This window comes from Homarus americanus, unplaced genomic scaffold (assembly GCF_018991925.1).
Source record: "Homarus americanus isolate GMGI-L3 unplaced genomic scaffold, GMGI_Hamer_2.0 scaffold13284, whole genome shotgun sequence".
Classification (NCBI taxonomy): Eukaryota; Metazoa; Arthropoda; class Malacostraca; order Decapoda; family Nephropidae; genus Homarus; species Homarus americanus.
This window is the reverse complement of record NW_024750842.1, coordinates 60,001-79,553: the sequence shown is the minus strand read 5'-3', so window position 1 is coordinate 79,553 and position 19,553 is coordinate 60,001. Positions and strand designations below refer to the sequence as shown.

The 19,553-nt window shown below is 47.2% G+C and overlaps 1 protein-coding gene across 8 annotated transcripts in view; it reads left to right on the top strand.

The window, feature by feature from the left end:
- Positions 1-19,553, top strand: part of LOC121854230 (hematopoietic prostaglandin D synthase-like) — a 75,874-nt gene that overhangs the window by 8,632 nt on the left and 47,689 nt on the right. For 6 of the 8 annotated variants that reach the window (XM_042348747.1, XM_042348740.1, XM_042348744.1 and 3 more), the window contains one exon: positions 3,711-3,766. The exons of 1 other annotated variant lie outside the window; for it this stretch is intronic. The gene's annotated coding sequence lies outside the window, so the exon portion shown is untranslated. Of the gene's footprint in view, positions 1-3,710; positions 3,767-15,367; positions 15,402-19,553 lie in introns of all 8 variants that reach the window. One more of the 8 variants, XM_042348745.1, reaches the window with a different exon arrangement.

Below are 19,553 nucleotides of genomic sequence, written 5' to 3'. Positions count from 1 at the left end.
AAGTGGTGATAACCTCCCCACGGCCATATTACGATAGATAGATAGATAGATAGATATACACACACAGGTATACACGCGTGCAAGTATATACACCTACACAGGCATACAATCAGATACATATACACACACAGCTATACATAATACAGGTATACATAACATATACACAGACATACAGGTATACAGAGGCAGCAGGTCCCGGGGGGCGTCACTCAGGGCAGGTTGTTATGTCCTGTGTGTGTGTTAAGTTAATTCCTGAAGCTTAATGTTGTGTATATCCTGCCTCTCTCTCTCTCTCTCTCTCTCTCTCTCTCTCTCTCTCTCTCAGAACACACGCGTATCGGGGCATCACGGGCCCTGATTGGTCCTTTAACCCCCATGTTTTTATACCACAGCGATTTTTACTATTACTAGGTTTGGTTAGGTTAGGTTAGGTTAGGTCACGTTAGGTCAGGTTTAATGGTCTAGTGACGTCGGCAGGAGGAGGAACACGGGCTGCTGACGTCATGGTGTGCAAGAACCAATCACTGAACACCTTTATATAGGAAGGACCAATCACGGAACACCTTTATATAGGAAGGACCAATCACGGAACACCTTTATATAGGAAGGACCAATCTCTGACCGTCTTGTTGGGTGAAGACCAATCAGTGAATGTCATGCCCATACACGCGTGGTTTTCATGTGTGTGTGTGTGGCAAGAGGGCGGTGTTTGGGGGGTGTGGGTTGGGTGGCTGGTTGGGCCAGAAGTGTGGGTGGTGGTTGGGTCGGTCGATCGTATTAGGATGGGTGGCTAGGCTGGTGGGGTGGCTGTGGGTGGCTATGTAGGTCAGATGGGTGGCTGAGTGGGCGTAGCTGTATGTTGCTGGGTGGTATGGTGGGCCCACATTGGTTGATGGTGGTGGTGGTGGTGGCTAGGCGGGATGGGTGGGTTCGAGGCTGGGTGGTGGGTGGCTGCCGGTTCGATGTGATAGGCTGGGGTGGGTGGGTCGATGGGTCGATGATAGACTCTGGGTGGGCCTGATGATGGGTGGCTGGGGCGGTGTGATGATAGGCTGGGGTCCACTTGATGGGTGGTTTGGTCGTATAGGCTGCTAGTTGGGTGGGTGGGCGGTGAGTGTCTGCTTGGGGTGAGTGGGTGGGCAGTGAGTGGTCTGCTTGGGTTGGGTGGGTGGGTGGGCGGGCGGGTGGGTGGGCAGGAGGCTGTGTCAAGAGCAAGTAAAATCAATATAAGTGTTAAGGAGGTAGTGGGGTGACGAGGGGAGAGAGGAAGAGGAATAGGGAAGAAGGAGATGGGAGGGATGATAGAGGGGGAAGGAAGAATGGAGTGGGAAGAAGAAGGATAGGTAGGAGTGATTAGTAGTAGTAGTTACTGTTACTGGTGGTGGTAGTTGTGGTAGTTAGACACGAGGCATCAGACCAGTTCACTGAGTTAAGTCATCGTTCTAATAATTGGGTCACCTGAAGATTATCACCCCCTCAGCTTCTCACATGATGATTAAAAGAACCTAACGCTACCTGTGGGTTAGGTTAGGTCGGAAGGTTGCGTTAGGGTAGTTAAAATCTCTCTCTCTCTCTCTCTCTCTCTCTCTCTCTCTCAACGTATAGCTTTGACTTAAAAACCAGACGTCGTTTTAAACACTACAAGTTGAGACGAACACGATAATGGCGCCTTATCTCTCTCACACACACCTTTGGCTGGCACTTGAGTTCAGTGTAAACTGGCACTTGGGGTTCAGTCCTAACACTGGCACTTGGGTTCTGGCACTTGGGTTCAAGTGCCACTAAACTACTGGCACTTGGGGTTCACGTGCCACTAAACTTACTGGCATGAGGTTCACATGCCACTAAACTTACTGGCAGGGTTCACAGTGCCACTAAACTCTGGCACTGGGGTTCACAGTGCCACTAAACTACTGGCACTTGGGGTTCACAGTGCCACTAAACTTCTGTGAGGCTACAGTGCCACTAAACTACTGGCACTTGGGGGTTCACAGTGCCACTAAACACTGGCATGAGGGTTCACAATGCCACTAAACCTGGCACTTGGGGGTTCACAGTGCCACTAAACTACTGGCACTTGGGGTTCACAGTGCCACTAAACTGCATTGGGTTGTGATACTGGCACTTGGGGTTCACAGTGCCAATAAACTAACTGGCACTTGAGGGCTTCACAGTGGCACTAAACTAACTGGCACTTGAGGGCTTCACAGTGGCACTCTAAAGGTCAGATTCCCAGCACTAGATAAAATAAGTCTCCTAATTTTTGGTCAAGTGTAATTAAGAAAATAATAATGACTCATTAGCCTTGAAGCCGTCCAATGCGTCAACTACAATACTCAGGCCGAACTGTATCTGATAGGACAGTAAATGCTCAATGGTACTTATCAAATACACATGGAGTTTGTCCTTTTTAAATCAGGGTTTAATTTACACTCACAATCCCTCCCCCTAAAAATTGACCCCTTCCCCCTCCCCGCTTAAAAAAGTATACGTGAGTAATTAATCCTCTCTCTCTCTCTCTCTCTCTCTCATATGTAGCACATAAAATAAACTTTAACCTGTATTCTGATTGGTGGAATAAAGGGTCCTTGACATTAACCTCTATTCTGATTGGTGGAACAAAAGGTCCCTGACATTCATTATCGTTGTGTTAGGAAAAATATTGTGTAGGCGGGACAATGTGTTGAACAGGGGAGAGGAAGGGAAGGAAGGAGAGGAGGGGGAGAAGGAAGGAGGGGGAGAGGAAGGAGAAGAGGGGCGAAGAGAGGACGGGAAGAGGAGAGGAGGAGAGAGAAGAGAGGAGAAGAGGGTGAGGAGAGGAGGGAGAGAAGGGGAGGGGGGAGAGAGGAGAGGAAGGGGAGAAGAGATACACCATACATACACACACACACACATACATACATACATACATACATACATTAGAATTTTTAAAACAGAAAGTCAGACAGAAAGGCTGATCGATCGATAGATAGATATATAGATAGAAGGCCATATCAGTGACCAACCCACACGCCGCCTACAGTATTACATAAGACAGGTGAAGGTAAATATGGCCGCAGTATTTATCAGTGACTCGGAGTCTTGGGGGGGTCCTGGAGGTGGGGGAAGAATCAATACCTAGGAATATGACTTTTCTTTGGGCTATTCTGGAATGATGTGGTGATGGTGAGTGATGGTGTGATGATGGTGAGTGATGATGTGATGATGGTGAGTGATGATGGTGTGATGATGGTGTGATGATGGTGAGTGATGGTGTGATGATGGTGAGTGATGGGTGTGGGTTGAAATGATGGTGTGGATGGATGAACAGAGAAAGTACAATAAGAGGGAAAGAGGGAGAGAGAGAAGTAAATATATAAAGACAGAGTTAAATAGAGAGAGAACAAGGCGTGAGAGGCGACATGAATAAGGTCCGTCAGGTGAATCACGCCAAGAGGAAAGTTGTTCTGCCATAACTGATTCTTGACGTCGCTGTCATAGGTCCTCCTGAAGTTGTTGCCTCCCCTCCTCCCTCCCTTTGTTCTCACCCCCTAACACACCTCTTTACCTCTCCACCCTAACCCTCCACCCACTCCAGAGAATGTTGGAAAATGTCACAAACCTAACCTGACCTGACCTTAACCTAACCTAACCTAACCTGACCTGACCTTAACCTAACCTAACCTATTGCTGTAGTTGTTCTGCACTAAGTTGACCTGGTCTCTTTACAGGACTTGTTGACCCCCGCCCACCAGGTCACTTGGGACGAGGACTTCTAAGACAAGAGGTGAGTGTCTGGTGAGGTGTAGGAGGAGGAAGGAGTACAGGACACACACACACACACACACACACACACACACACACACACACACACACACAGCCTCATAATATATTCGTCTACATAAACTCTAGTTAATCTGTTTACAAGGCACGTTTGGGTGATTGTGGTCTGATTGGTGTGTGTGTGTGTGTGTGTGTGTGTGTGTGTGTGTGTGTGTGTGTGTGTGTGTGTGTCACTTCCACTTCCCCTCTAGATAAACGTACAGTTCACATCATATTCTATTTCACTTCCTAAGTTACATCATACGGGATTACTTTATTATTTTATTTTCCTCCTTCGATACCTTTATTATTGTTCATCTTTGACGATAAATATTGAATTGAACTTGAACGATAAAGAGTTTGGTGAGGTCCCTTTCAAGTCCTTCACAAGTCCTACGTTCAATTCTTCGTTGGAACTTGTCCGAGGCGTGTGTAGGACTCTGTAGGAATCCCTCTTACTGCCACCACTACCCTGCCACCACTACCCTGCCACCATTACCCTACCACCACTACCCTGCCACCATTGCCTGCACCACTACCCTGCCACCACTACCCTACACCTACCCTGCCACCACTACCCCACCACTACCTGCCACCTACCCTGCCACACTGCCCCACCACTACCCACCTACCCCACTACCCCCACCACTACCTCCACCATTACCCTGCCACCATTACCTACCATTTACCTAACCATTACCCTCTTACCCTACCCCCACTACCCACCATTACCCTGCCATACCTGCCACCCACTACCCTGCCACCACTACCCCTACCTACCCACCATACTCTCCCACCACTACCCTCCCACCCCCTCTCACCCTCCCTGCCACCACTACCTGCCACACTACCCTGCCACCATTACCTGCCACCTGCCCTGCACTACCCCTACCACCACTACCCTACCACCACTACCCTGCCACCACTACCCTGCCACCACTACCTCACAGGGAGATAAGAGTGAGAGAATCTCATTTTCTCTGCTATGCTTCGCCTCCAAATTGCCTCTTCAGTAATGTATTCCAGACCGACCAAGAGTGAAATAAGCGGTTTGGTTTATTTTGAGGGGGTGAGGGCAGGAGAAGATGGGCTGGGGTGAGTGAGGAGGGAAGGAAGGGCAGGGTGAGATAGAAGGGAAGGATTGTAGGAGGAAGGGGGTGAGGAAGGGCGAAAGGAAAATGATAGAGAGGAGAAGAGGGAGGAATAGGTGAGGTTTCATAACTGAGAGAGATGGAGTTATCGTTCTCTCTCTCTCTCTCTCTCTCTCTCTCTTATGTATGTATGTATGTATGTATGTGTACCTCTCACTCACTGTATACACATCAAGAGAAAGTAAACCATTGTTACTTAAGCAAGATAGATAGTAGTTCCCCTGTGACCCTCTAACGACAGGAACGAGGCGATTAGGTAGTTCCATTGTTAGTGAGGGTAAGACAAGGTCAAGCCACAGTTTCTCTTCCGTGTGAAATAGGGTAGAAAATGGGGGGTTAGGTTGAGTTAGGTTAGGTTAGGTTTGGTTGGGTCTTGGTTGAGGGGTTTGGTTAGGTTAGGTTAGGTTGGGTCTTGGTTGAGGTTTGGTTAGGAATGGTTAGGGGTGAGGTGGCCCTAGTGAGGGAGGTGGCCACACTCCAAGGGTCAGGCGTAAGGGTGAGGTGGCTCTAAGGTGACCCTAGTGAGGTGGTAGCCACTCAAGGGTCAGGCGTAAGGGTGAGGTGGCCTTTTGAGGTGGAGGAAAGAGGTGGGCAGGGCAGTAGGGAATTGCCAGGGTGTAGCAACAGAATTTGATAAGTTGTTTAACCTCTCTCTCTCTCTCTCTCTCTCTCTCTCTCTCTCTCTCTCTCTCTCTCTCTCTCATAATGAGCTCACTTTTGTCTGTTTGTTTGCATTTTCTTTTCTCTTTAATTTCCTTTTCTTTCTTTCTTTCTCACTCAAGGAGGGAGGTGAAGAGAGAGAGTGAGTGAGTGAGGGAGGTGAGGAGGTGAGGGAGGGAGGAGGAAGGACAGGGTGGGAGGTAGGTAGGGAGGAAGGGGGGGGTAGGTGGGGAGGGAGGGGGAAGGAGGTAGGGAGGGAGGGAAGGAGGGAGGTAGGTGAGGAGGGAGGAAGGAGGAAGGGGGGGGGAGGAGGTAGAGTGGAGGAAAGGAGATTGGTAAAAGCGAAATGGATAGAATGAACCCTTAACAGCGGCTAGTTTATCGTGCATACTACCATTCAATAAACACTAACACAACAACTAATCACAGAGCAGAGGTCAACAAACACAGAGCAGAGGTCAACAAACACAGAGCAGAGGTCAACAAACACAGAGCAGAGGTCAACAATCACAGAGCAGAGGTCAACAAAGGTATATATATCAGACCCCTGTAGTTAAGATAGTGTGGCGTTGAATATAACAAGACTAACCCTTCTACTTTGATAATGAAACAGAATATTTAGCCAGAAAAACAGAGAGTTGTTTATGTAGTTCTTGGTAACTAGTTGATGTAGCTACAGGTGTATAATGTAGATGGAGTCTTAATATACCAGTAATATATTAATTATCTAAAGTGATAGGCCATACAGGTAGTCTTTGTTGTGTGTGAGATTACCTCAGTCCTGTCTCGTTTACTGTGAGATGGAACCCATGATTATGTGTGGGGGTAAATCATGGGTTGGTAGTGACATACGTTCTCATAAATTGGGGGGTGGTGTGGGGCTGAAAATCATTGGTGGGGTGAAAGAATGGGTGGTGTGGGGTGGGGCTGAAATCATGGGTGGGAGGTGGGGGGTACTGGGTTGTGTAGGGGGGTGAAGGTAATGGGTTGTGATAGCCCATGGGTGTGGTCAGGGCGGTGGCTGGTGATTCAGGGATGTGGTTGGTCTGATTAACTGGTGTGGATATTACATCGATTATCCCACCTGCTGAAGAGAGGTGTGTGTGTGTGTGTGTCTTTAAGTGCGAGTTTGTGTGTGTGTGTGTGTGCGCGCGTGTGAGGTCATAACTGTGTCAGGGGAAAAATAAGGTCAGGGTTAGTGGCTCCAGGTCAAGAGGTCAAGTTTAGGATAAGGTAAAGAGGGTTAGGTTAGGTCAGGCCAGGTTAGGTTAATCATCAGGTGAACTCAGGGGGTGTCTCATCTTCAGGTGATCCAATTATCTCCTGAAAACCTCTTCAACTACATCAACTCTGAGCAAAGGGCAATTAAAACAAAATCAAACATTAAGAGCAACTAAACTACCGAACTACCCCATTACCACCTTAAATTAACGTAACAAGGTAGTTAAATGAGTCCTGTAAAACATAATTACCTAACCACCTCGTTATAAACTTACAAGAACTTTATTAAACTGGTGCTATATAGTGTCTTCTCAACAAGTTAACTACTACTACCTCGTTACACTTTTGAGAGGCAGTTAATTAAAAAGAATAAAGTTATGGGGTTTAATTAGTAACAGATTGTGTGGGTCTCTCTCTCTCTCTCTCTCTCTTTTCTCTCTCTCTCTCTCTCTCATTTGTGGACCATTTTGTCTTTAAACTGAGGAAGAGGGGAAGGGGAAGGAAGGAGAAAGGAGATGAGAAAGAGCAGTTAAGGAAAAAAGGAAAGTGAGCATGAAAGGATAGGGAAAGAGAGAACAGAGAGAGAGAGAGAGGAGAAGTGATACACCCCGTTATAAAAATTATTAACTTAAGTTTTGATTATGTAATTATCTCCAGTCATGGGATCGTCTGTCGGGGCTGGTTCTGACGTTCTGCACCCCTCCCTCCTGCTGCCCTCCTGCCTGCCCTTCTCCCTCCTGCCCCTCCCTCCTGCCCTCCTCCCTCCCTGCCCTCTCTCCCCTCCCTGCCTCCCCATCACTACCCTTTCGCCATCACCTCTCCTCTTCTCTCCCTACCTCTCATCTCTCCTCCCTTCCCCTCCCTGCCCCATCCTCCCTCCTCCCCACGAGTAGTCAGCATGATAGCACCTGCAACCCTCCTGCAGGCGACGCTGGTGGGGTGTGTGAAAGGCGTGGTGGGGGTCTTGATCATAGAGGCGCTGGTGTTGTGGTGACACCTGAAGGAGGGTGTGGGGGAGGGAGGAGGGGGAGTGGGAGGGGTCTCACACACACACACAGGGTTGAGTCATCGCTCCTTAAAAGTTGTTTAAAATTCACAGGTAAATAATTTGATTGCCCAAACATGGAGGAAGGGGGGTCTGTCTGTCTGTCTGTCAACGCCTAATGCGAACCTAACAAAGGCAAAGTAATTTTAAGCCTAACTCTTAACTTATGGTAGAAGTTACCGTCTCGCCTCGTGTTATTTAAGGCGTGTGTGTGTGTGTGTGTGTGTGTGTGTGTGTGTGTGTTATTCCGTGTGACACAAAAAAAAAAATGAGGGAAAGTTGTCTGGCCTCATAACGTTGTTTAAGCGACCACAAACTTGTAAACAATGTGTGTGCGTCTGGCGGGCGGGAGAGTCTTAACCCTGAGACTCACTCCCGCATCATCATTATCGCCATCATTGTCATTACCACCGTTTCTCTCCTCCTCTCACTTCACATTCCTACTGGCTCTTGAACTCCTGGATTGGTAGGAATTGAATCGTCATGTGTTTTATTTTGTTAGGAATTATGAGGAAATATATGGACAAGGAAGGTTTTTGGCGGGAAATAATTATAAGGGACTGCATTGGTGAGATTTTTTGGCGGGAAATAATTATAAGGGACGCCATTGGTGAATTTTTGGCGGAAATATTAGAGACGCCATTGGTGAGATTTTTTGGCGGGAAATATTAGAGACGCCATTGGTGAGATTTTTTGGCGGGAAATATTAGGATGGTGTTAGAATGTTCCCGCGTTTTTATTTGTTTTGTTTACAAGTGAATGTGTGTAATGTTTACCTCCCGCTGAGAGACTTTAAGGGCGTCACTGAGAGGTGGATGGGTGAGGAATTTTATTTATTTTTAGTTACATCAGTCTGCTCTGTGAATGTAAATATTGACGCACACACACACGCACACACACACTATCTATCTATCTATCTATTTGTATATGTATGTTTTTTGAGATGGGGATAGACAGATAGACAGACAGACGAACCAGACAGACAGACAGACAGACAGACACACAAGCAGACAGACAGACACGGCCCAGGTAACCGTGGTGTGAGAGTCAGAGGCGAGTTATTCCGCCATCTTTAACCTACCTTTAAACAGATAAGACCTTCCCTCAGTAATTACGTGATTAAATGACGTGGGTTAAAGTTGGCTGATTAAAGTTATTAAGAAACATTATGGCATGTGTGTGTGTGTACACCTCTGTCAACCAAACACAACCCGTAAATAACACACCTCTCGACGATACATAACCCGGAAATAAATAAAGGATGTTTCAGCAAAGAATTATAACCCGTTTTAAATCACATTGATGTATAGGCTTCATATATATCCGGGTTGTGAGGATACTGTGATAATACACACACACACACACACACACACACACACACACACACACACACATACCACTTGAATAGGTATGTAGAGGTCAAAGTCAACCTCTGAGGTGGGCCAAGTGGGGTAGAGGAGGAGAGGGAAGGGGGTGGTGAGTGAGAAGGAGGGAGGAAGGTAGAGAAGCAGGATGAAGGGAAGAGGGGCTGGTGATGAGAGAAGGAAGGGAAGGAGGGTTGGTGAAATACAGGGCCAACTCCTCATCATCTGGCCAGTGTGTTCCTTCTTCGTGGCCAACTCATCCATGGATTACCTCGTATATCTCCCTGTGGATTGAGAAAGGGGGAGGAGGGAGGGAAGGGGAGGGAGGGTGATTAAAGAAGGAGGAAGGGGAAGAGGAGTAGAGAAAGGGAAATAAAGAAATGAGAGAGAGTCAAGGAGAGGAGGGAGAGTAAGGTGGAGAGGTAGGGAGGGAGGTGTGGGGAGATGATGATCGAGGTGCGTATGTAGTGTTAAGGGTGTAGGTGGGTGTGGGGTGGGTGTAGGTGGGTGTGGGTGGGTGTAGATGGGTGTGGGTGGGTGTGGTGTGGGTGGGTGTTACGCTTGGGGCCTTACTGGTGTCGTGGCTATCACGTCTTGTAGTGCTGGGCGGTATCGTGTGACAGATGACGTCACTGTGTATACGGATAACAGCAGTGTATGTATGTATGTATGTAGGTGTGTATATTTCTGTGTGTTTATGTATGTATGGCTTATTTATCATTGTATTGTTTGTTTGTTTGTCTTGTGAAGTAAACAATGATGATTAAAATAATAATTAATTAGTGTTTGTTTTTTTTACGCTTGAAAAGATTTGAACACAGTGACATTAACGTGTACAGTGGCGCTCATGCACACACACACACACACACACACAGTTACTTTATCAGTCTACCACTTAACCAGTCTAACAGTCAAGTAACCAAACAACCAGTGTGTGTGTGTGTGTGTGTGTGTGTGTGTGTGTGTGTGTGTGTGTGTGTGTGTGTGTGTGTGTGTGTGTGTGTGTGCGTGTGTGTGTGTGTGTGTGTGTGTGTGTGTGTGTGTGTGTGTGTGTGTGTGTGGCCGTGGTGAGTGTTGTCGACAACACTCAGCTGTGACCACCATTTCTCTGTTGATAGTATGTGGCCCGGCACCTCTTCCTTCCCCCTCCTTTCCCTCCTTCCTTCCCTCCCTCCCTTCCTTCATTTCTACTCCCTCCTTCCCTCCCTCCCTTCCCTCCCATCCTTCCTTCCTCCCTTCCTTCATTCTACTCCCTCCTCCTTACCTCACTTCCTTCCCTCCCCTCCTTCCTCCTCCTTCCTTCCTCCCTTCCTTCATTCTCCCTCCTCCTTCCCTCCCCTCGTCCTCCTTCCCTCCCTCCTCCTTCCCTCCTCCTCCTTCCCTCCCTCGTCCTCCTTCCCTCCCTCCTCCCTTCCCTCCCTTCCTCCTCCTTCCTCCCTCCTCCTTCCCTCCTCCCTCCTCCTTCCCTCCCTCGTCCTTCCCTCCTCCTCCCCTCACCCTCCCTCCTCTCCTTCACTCCCTCCTCCTTCCCTCCCTCGTCCTTCCCTCCCTCCTCCTTCCTCCTCGTCTTCCCTCCTCCCCCAAATTATTATTATTGTTGTGTTTTATATAATCATTTACCTTATTAATTTTCAAAAGGTGTTACGTTGAGGTGAAATAAGTCAGGTGGGTTAATGAGACACCTGACACGAAGCTGTTTGTTTGTTTGTCTACCTGTCTGTTTGTGTGTTTGTTTGTTTGTTTTGCCTCAAGTGTCGCTAATATGTATAATAATTACAGAAAATCGTGTGTGTGTTTGGCCACAATTTTAAGACAGGTACAATACAGGTGTTACCCCCCTTTTCCTGGCTGGAAACAATCACAACAGGTATAAAGATGTGTTTGTTTAGGCCAGTGATGACGTCAGGTGGGTGTAGTGATGATGATGACGTCAGGTGTAATTAATGATATCAGGAATGTTTATTACCATCATCATCATCATCATCATCATTTCATTATCATCGTCATCACTACTCTTCAGTACTTCTTCCTTTTCTTCTTTCTATTCTCTTCCTCCTTTCTTTATCTCCGTTTTTATTATCCTCCTCCTCCTTTCTCCTCCTCCTCCTCCTCCTCCTCCTCCTCCTCCTCCTCCTCCTCCTCCTCCTCCTCCTCCTCCCCCTCCCCCTCCTCCCTCCTCCCTCCTCCTCCTCCTCCTCCTCCTCCTCCTCCCCTCCTCCTCCCCCTCCTCCTCCTCCCTCCCCCTCCTCCTCCTCCTCCTCCTCCTCCTCCTCCTCCCTCCTCCTCCTCCTCCTCCCTCCTCCTCCTCCTCCCTCCTCCTCCTCCTCCTCCCTCCTCTCCTCCTCCTCCTCCTCCTCCTTCCTTCCTCCTCCTCCTCCTCCCTCCTCCTCCTCCTCCTCCTCCCCCTCCCTCCTCCTCCCCCTCCCCAGACCCAGTGAGCCAATTGGTTACACCAATTCACCCTATACCCTGAAGTTACTTTAGTAGACCATTTTATTTTGTGAGTCCTTCCTCGTGACCTAACTTGAAATCTTGTTATATACGCGTCCAGTTAAAGGTACAATTTATCTTAGAAACCTTAGTTAAATTAGGTTAGATGCAGTTAAAGGTACAATTTAACTTAGAAACCTTTAAGAATGTTGTTTTAGTTAAGGTAATTATGACGTGACCTGGTAGTGACCTGGGAGTGACCTGTGAGTGACCTGGGCTGCCACCAACTGTGTCACATCCACTACTAACATGTCTGATACGTGTTTGTGAGAGGAGGGAATATTGGCTGGTGCTTCCCTCACCCCTCACTCGAAACTTCCTCCCCTCACCCCAACACCCCACCTCTCCCCTCTCCCTCCCCTCCACCCCCTCTCTCCCCTCACACCCCTCTCTCCTCACACCCTCTCTCCTCCACCCCCTCTCCCCTCCATCCTTCTCTCCCCCTCACACCCCCTCTCCCCCCTCACACCCCTTTCTCCCCTCCCCCTCTCTTTTCCCTCACCCCCTTCTCCCTCACACCCCTCTCCCCTCACCCCTCTCTCCCACACCCCCTCTCTCCCATCACCCCTCTCCCCCTCACTCCAATATTTGGCCCAAGATTCTTAACAAAGATTATCAGCTTAGAGGACTGACTGACTGGGTGACTGACTGATGGACTGACCGATTGACTGGATAACTTTTTGACTGGCTGACTGATTTTCCCACTCATTAACTGACTTACTAAATGACAAGGCCAACTATCTAACTAACTGTCTTTTAAACTGACTCACTAACTTTCAAACTGACTCACTAACTTTCAAACTGACTCACTAACTTTCAAACTGACTCACTAACTTTCTAACTGACTCACTAACTGACTCACTCACTAGTTGATGACTGTCTTTAATTTCTAACCGACAAACTGTACTAACTAGCTTGACTCCCTGACCGATTGACTGACTGACTCTCTGAGTGACTGGGTATCAATACTAAACTGAAGTCAAAAAGTCTTGGCTGGGGAGGGGGGGGCAGGAGGTGGTTTAGCGGGCGGAGAAGATGATCCAAATTGACCTTCCTCTCACAAACACGTATCAGACGGGTTCAGGCAGTGTGGCGGGCGGGCGGGGGCGGGCAGGGCGGGTCTTAAGCGATTATAGAGTTTTATGTTAATTTTGTTTATATTTAATTGATTATAATGGAATTTGTTGAGTCATTGAAGATGTGGTATAATTATGGGATTATATGGAGATTAGCCTTAATCCATCCCTCGCTCCTGAGTTAACCTAACCTAAAGGGGAGGTAAGGGTGGAAAGAGAAGAGGGAGGTAAGGGAAAGGGGTAAAATGGAGAGAGAGAGAGAGAGAGAGAGAGAGAGAGACCTCCTTGTATCCCTCCTGTCGTCACTCCTGTCGGGTGATTGCCGAAGTATTTGGGTAACGAAGAAAGAAAGAAAGAAACATTAAAGATGAAAAAGAAAGGAAATAAGAGATAGAAGAAAGAAGAAGAATATAAATTACTGTATGTCTCTAGAGGGAAAGTTCCAGGGTGTTGTTGTGGTGGTGGTGGTTGTTGTTGTTGGATGGTGGTGGTTGTTGTTGGTGGTGATTGTTGTTCTTTGTTGTGGTGGTGGTGGTGGTTGTTGTTCTTGTTGTAATTGCTATTATTATTGTTCTTATTATTATTAGCGAGAAAATATAATGCTTTTTAAACATATCGAAAAATAAATAAGACTTTACTCTCCCATTATTGATTTTAAGAAGGTCAATACTTTTCCTGCCCAAAAAACTTCATATACCATAATTTTTCGTAAAGTCTCACCGTTGTTTACATTAAGGTATTAGTTCAACTTGAGTCAAACTTTTCGTATTTTATTAATTTTTAATATTTGGTGAAAGTTTGGGATTTTTGTGTCTTAGTATTTTTAGTTGGAATTTTTAGATGGAAGTTTATAAAGGAATTGTGTGGAGAATTATTGTTTATTTTCATTACTGTTGGGTATATTTCTTAGTCTAGGTGAGGGGTGAGAGAGAGGGGAGAGTGAGGGGTGAGGGTGAGGGGTGAGAGGGGGAGAGGGGGTGAGGAGGGGGAGAGGGTGAGGGTGGTGAGGGGGAGAGGGGGAGGTAAATTGTTGTTGTTGTGTTGAAGTGGAATAAAAACAGCAATAACGGTAACAGGATCAAACACACACACACACACACACACACACACACACACACACACACACACACACACACACACACACACACTCTATAGTTACGTGGTGAGGAAGAAGAGACTGGAGGCTTCCTGATGACGCTCAAAAATATGGAAGCAAACAAGAGGAAGAAGGAGGGGAGGAGAGGAGGAGAAAGAGAGATGGGGAGAAGAGAAGTAAGAGACGAAGGAACTGGAAAAAGAGGAGGATGAGGTTTGTGAAAGAAGTGGAAGGAAGAGGAGGAAAATTCCGGGTTGTGTAATGGTTTTGTGCCTCCGGACTCTGTATTTCCAGGTCACAGCGTCGACTGCCTTGATAATAAAAACATGTTGTCTGAAGAAACTCTCTCCCTATTACTACTACTACAACGATGCCATAGAGAAGTCCGACTGCGAGAGATTCAGGGGTAATGATAAGTAGGAACCTTAAGCCAAGTAAACAATGTGTTTGTCGTAACAAGGCTAATAAAGTACTTGGGTTCATACAAAGGGAGGTTAAGACTAGCGAGTCATCCTAAAACTGTATCTTGCTCTTGTCAGACCACACCTGGATTACGCAGTTCAGCTCTGGTCACCGTACATAGAATGGATATAGAATCCTTGAAAGAATTCAGAGGAGAATGACAAGACTAACCCGGGCATTAGAACCTTGAGTATAGAGACAGGTTAAAGCATCTTAATTTGCACTCCCTCGAGAGACGTAGAGGAGGGCGACCTGATAGAGGTATAAGTGGAAGTCAGGGCTAAACAAAGGGACATTACAAAGGTACTCAAACTATCCAACCAGGTGCGAACTCGTAACAATGGTTTTAAATTAGACAAATTTAGATTTAGGCGTGAAATAGGTAAACACTGGTTTGGAAACAGAGTAGTGGATGAATGGAACAAGTACCAAAATCACCATTAACTCGAATACGCTGAATAGCTTCAAACATAGGTTGGATGCTTATATGAGCAATAGGAGTTGGGTGTAAACGGGACTGCCCAGTATGGGCCAATAGGCCCGCTGCAGTTTCCTCCATTCTTATGTTCTTACTACCATCCCATCCCTTCCCTTCCTCCTTCCCCTCCTCCCTCTTTCCCTTCTCCTCCTTCCTCCTTGTCTCTTCTTCTCCCTTCCATCATCATCATTCTCTTCTGTCCCCCCTTCCTGCCGTCTCCCTCCCCCCCCACCAGTTTCAGGTTCAATAAACAAGGACTGTGTCACTCCCAGGGGAAGGGGGGAGGGAGGGGTTGGGGGAGAAGAGGGAGATGGAAAGGAGGGGAGAGGGAAGTGACAGGAAGGTATAGGGACAGAGACAGACAGACAGACAGAGGACCTTGACAACAGGTGCATATTTTATCACTTTTTATTAATATATATCAAACTTCATCAAGATAAACAGACGCCTTTATGTTGGAGAGAGAGAGAGAGAGAGAGTTTTATTGGTGTACCTGTGTTAATGAGGTTTTCTTATTTTACAGGTAAGACAATCTACCACCTGGTCACCGGGTCAAGGTAGGTCATATCTCCAGGTCAGGTCATGTGTGTGTGTGTGTGTGAGGAAGCAGGAAAGGAACCAGGTATGTTGATTGCTGGGGGACACACACACACACACACACACAATGGAGAGTCCTTGTATAAATAACGGAGACGCTCACACCAACGGAGAGAGAGAGAGAGAGAGAGAGAGAGAGAGGGAAATGTCCCAGTCAGTCAGTCAGTCAGTTTGTTAGTTCAGTCGACCAACAGTTTGGCCAATTTCACGCGGATGCTGGTCTGGTGGCCGGTGATTGGCCTTCATCCAATATGACGCCAGCCAATCACAATCCTGCTGCCTGGCTTAAGGTTAGGTTAGGTTAGGTTAGTACACAGGATGACGTAGTTGTAGACGGACAATAGCGAAACGTCACGCTGGGATGTGACCAATTAGAACACTCCATACCCTCATACGCGTGGATTCTCCCTGAACTGGGCCACCTAACTACCACCCACTTCACACCCACCCACCACCCACCACACAACCACTACCACCCACCCACCCACCGCCCACTCACAGACTCACCCAGGGACCAGCCGCCTCAGAATAAATTACAAAGTTAAAATGACGATAACTTACACACAGACAACTCCATAAAGATGAGGTCAGGTCAGGTCAGGTTAGGTCAGGTCAGGTCAGGTCAGGTTAGGTCATGTCAGGTCAGGTTTGTTTTGGTTACTTAAGTGTGATAACTAACCCTTTGAGTATGATGACTTAATTCAAGGGATTAAGTCGTCGTGGTTAAGGGGTTAAGGTGTTGAGAGAGAGAGAGAGAGAGAGAGAGACCTACATCAAACACAGTGGCTCAAACTCTCATCAGAATGCATCCTCACGTTCGTGTGTGTGTGTGTGTGTTGGTATGTATGTGTGTTTGTCTGTGAGTGTGTACGAACAGATGAGCCCCCGACACACACACACACACACACCATTAACTACCCGAGTCGACCATTAAGACACACACTTTAAATCAATTCAGCTGGGTGGTGGAGGCACAGATTTAACAAGCAGTTGGGTAGTTATCCACTTGGCCTCGTTAAAGGTAGTTAAGGCACTCGATTGTATAACGCTTGTCTCATTGGTCGGTCTGGTAGTTGGTCCCTTCTTCCTCCCAGCCCGAGGTGTTTAAAGGGGTAGTTTTAAGGGAAGTGTTTAAGGGGATAGCTAAGGGGTTTAAAGTTAGTCCTCCTCCTCCTCCTCCTCCTCCTAGACCCTGAGGCACATCTGTCTAATTCTCGGTCTTGGGTTCATCTCTTGTGAGGAAATTCATTAGAAGATGAAAGTGTCTGTCTGTTTTATCTCTCTCATCCCTTCCTCTTCCTTCTTCCCATTCCAGTTGCTGCCCCTCTCCCTCTCTCTTCCTACATCCCACCTTCCCTCCCCTCCCCCCCTCACCTCCCTCCCCCAGCAAGGTAGAGAGCCGTAGGTCGATACTCTGGGTATTTATACTACCGGCGGCCCATTGATTCCTCACAGCAAGTCGAGTGACAAGTTATTTTTTGCTTCACTTGCTGACCTGTACCTGTACCTGTATTGGACCTGTACCTGTACCTGTACCTGTACCTGTACCTGTATTATACCTGTACCTGTATTGGACCTGTACCTGTATGGACCTGTACCTGTACCTGGACCTGTATTATACCTGGACCTGTACCTGTATTGGACCTGTACCTGGACCTGTATTATACCTGAACCTGTATTATACTTGTACCTGGACCTGTACCTGTATTGGACCTGTACCTGTACCTGGACCTGTATTATACCTGGACCTGTGTATTGGACCTGGACCTGTACCTGTATTGGACTGGACCTGTACCTGGACCTGAACCTGGACCTGTACCTGTCAGTGTGTCGGGATGTTGGATGGTTGGGTGTGTTGGTTGGTTGACGGATGAATGGTTGGATTGGTTTGCGTATGGATGGGTGAATGTGGAAGTAGGTTAATGGATGGATGAATTAATGGGTAGACAGATTATATGATTGATGGATGGATTATTAACGTGATGGATTTAATTCTTAACATGATGGATTATTAGGTTGACGGCTGGGTGGATATGATGATGGATTGATTTATGGATAGATGGATTGACGATAGAACAGGAGAGCTTTGTAAATAGATCGTTAGGAGTGTTGTAAGTGGTGAGAGGGGGTGAGTGGTGAGAGGGTGAGTGGTGAGGAGAGTTGAGTGGTGAGAGGGGTGAGTGGTGAGGTGGTGAGGAGGGGGTGAGTGGTGAGAGGGGGAAGGTAGGGAGGGAGAGAAACAATAGCACCTCACCTTCTTCTTTACCTGGACGACCTTGACTGTGTCTCACCTGGCTGGCAGTCCATCAGGTGTATCTCACACACACACGACTGCTAACCCTCTACTTCCATTTACTAAGGTAACGAGGCCTTCTTATGGCAATCCGGTCGTTTGGTGTTGCATCTCGACACTGGGTCATGCAGCTCGTTAACTCAGGGTGTGGTTGTGGTGTTGGCGACAGCTTCTACACCTTAAACAAATTCACGTTTAGGTGACCGGCCATCCTACAACACAAGGGGCGGCGTGTGTGTGTGTGTGTGTGTGTGTGTGTGTGTGTGTGTGTGTTTACTTAAAATACAAGTTATGTTAAGATTTATTTTATCTATTTCATGTTTGGGGCCTTGAACTGGGCGAGGTGTGAGGGGAGGGTGGTGACGTGACCCTCCCGGTGTTGTTTATGAAGATAGGAATTATTATAAGAGAGGCAGAGGTGTGAGAGAAGGGTGTGTTGAGGAGAGTGTGTGTTGAGGAGAGTGTGTGTTGAGGGGGTGTGTGTGTGTGTGAGGGTGTGAAAATTGGGAGTAAATCCTCCCCCCCTCTCTCTCTCTCTCAGGTAGGTGGTCGGTTGGGCAGGTGGACCAGAATATGCCTCGATATCCCCTTCATCTCCCCCACCCCGCCTCCTGCCCCTCACCCCCCTCCAGCCCTCCCATGACGTCACTGGGGGGTGCAAGTAATGTGTTCTATTCCGGGGAGGTGCGGCTCGCCCGGGTCACCCGCTGCCCCGCCCCGCCCCGCCCCGCCCCGCCCCGGTGCTGGATAATTAGGTGATGGTCAGCTCAGGTGATTTAGGTGCATATGTGGCTAAAACTGACTGGTGTGTGTGTTTGTTAACGTATTTATAAGTATTGTACGTGTTTGTGTATGTATGTATACATTTGTGTATAATAATAATAAACGGTTTATTGAAAGAGCATGGCAGCCGGAAGGTTGAAAATATAGTTACATAATTGGTGAATGGGTCTCTTGATTGACAAATAATATACAAGTAACATTAGTGATACAAATATGATATATAACTAGGTGTATGTGTACGTATGTGTGTGTGTGTGTGTGTACAGTAAATCAGGAAACGTCAACTTGGTGAGAGAATGAACTTCCTGAGCCTTATACTGTCAGGTAACCCCCCAGTACAGGATGTTGTGGTGAGGAGAGGGTCGTACGCCAGGTGTTGTAGTGGAACCTGACCTGACCTGACCTGACCTGACATAACCTAACCTAACCTTACCTAACCCTTCCTAACCTAACCAAACCTTACCTAAACTAAGCTAACCTATCTATGTACAGTATCTATATCTATCTATCTATCTATCTATCTATCTATCTATCTATCCTGTTCATTATCACTCTGGGCGTACACACACACACACACACACACACACACACACACACACACACACACACACACACACACACACACACACACACACACACACACACACACACCCCAGCTAGTGACTCTCAGGTTCGAGGTGTGAGCTGCCTGACTCATTAACTACACCTGTCCTCACCTCACACATGCTCACCTGTCACCACCAACACTAACACGCAGGCACCACCACACACCTCCTTGGCACTGTTCCTAACCTAACCTAATCAACACTAACATAATCTAGCAAAACCTAACATAAACCTAACGTAACTTTCATAGGCGGTTAAACAAATGAAGAAAATTATGATGACAGTCACGTGAAAGAGATTATAAGGTAGTTATTCGTGTGTGTGTGCGTGTGTGTGTGTGTGTGTGTGTGTGTGTGTGTGTGTGTGTGTGTCTATTTATCTATAGGTGGTTAATCTTCAGGTAAATCTAAGCACAGGTGTTCAATCTTCA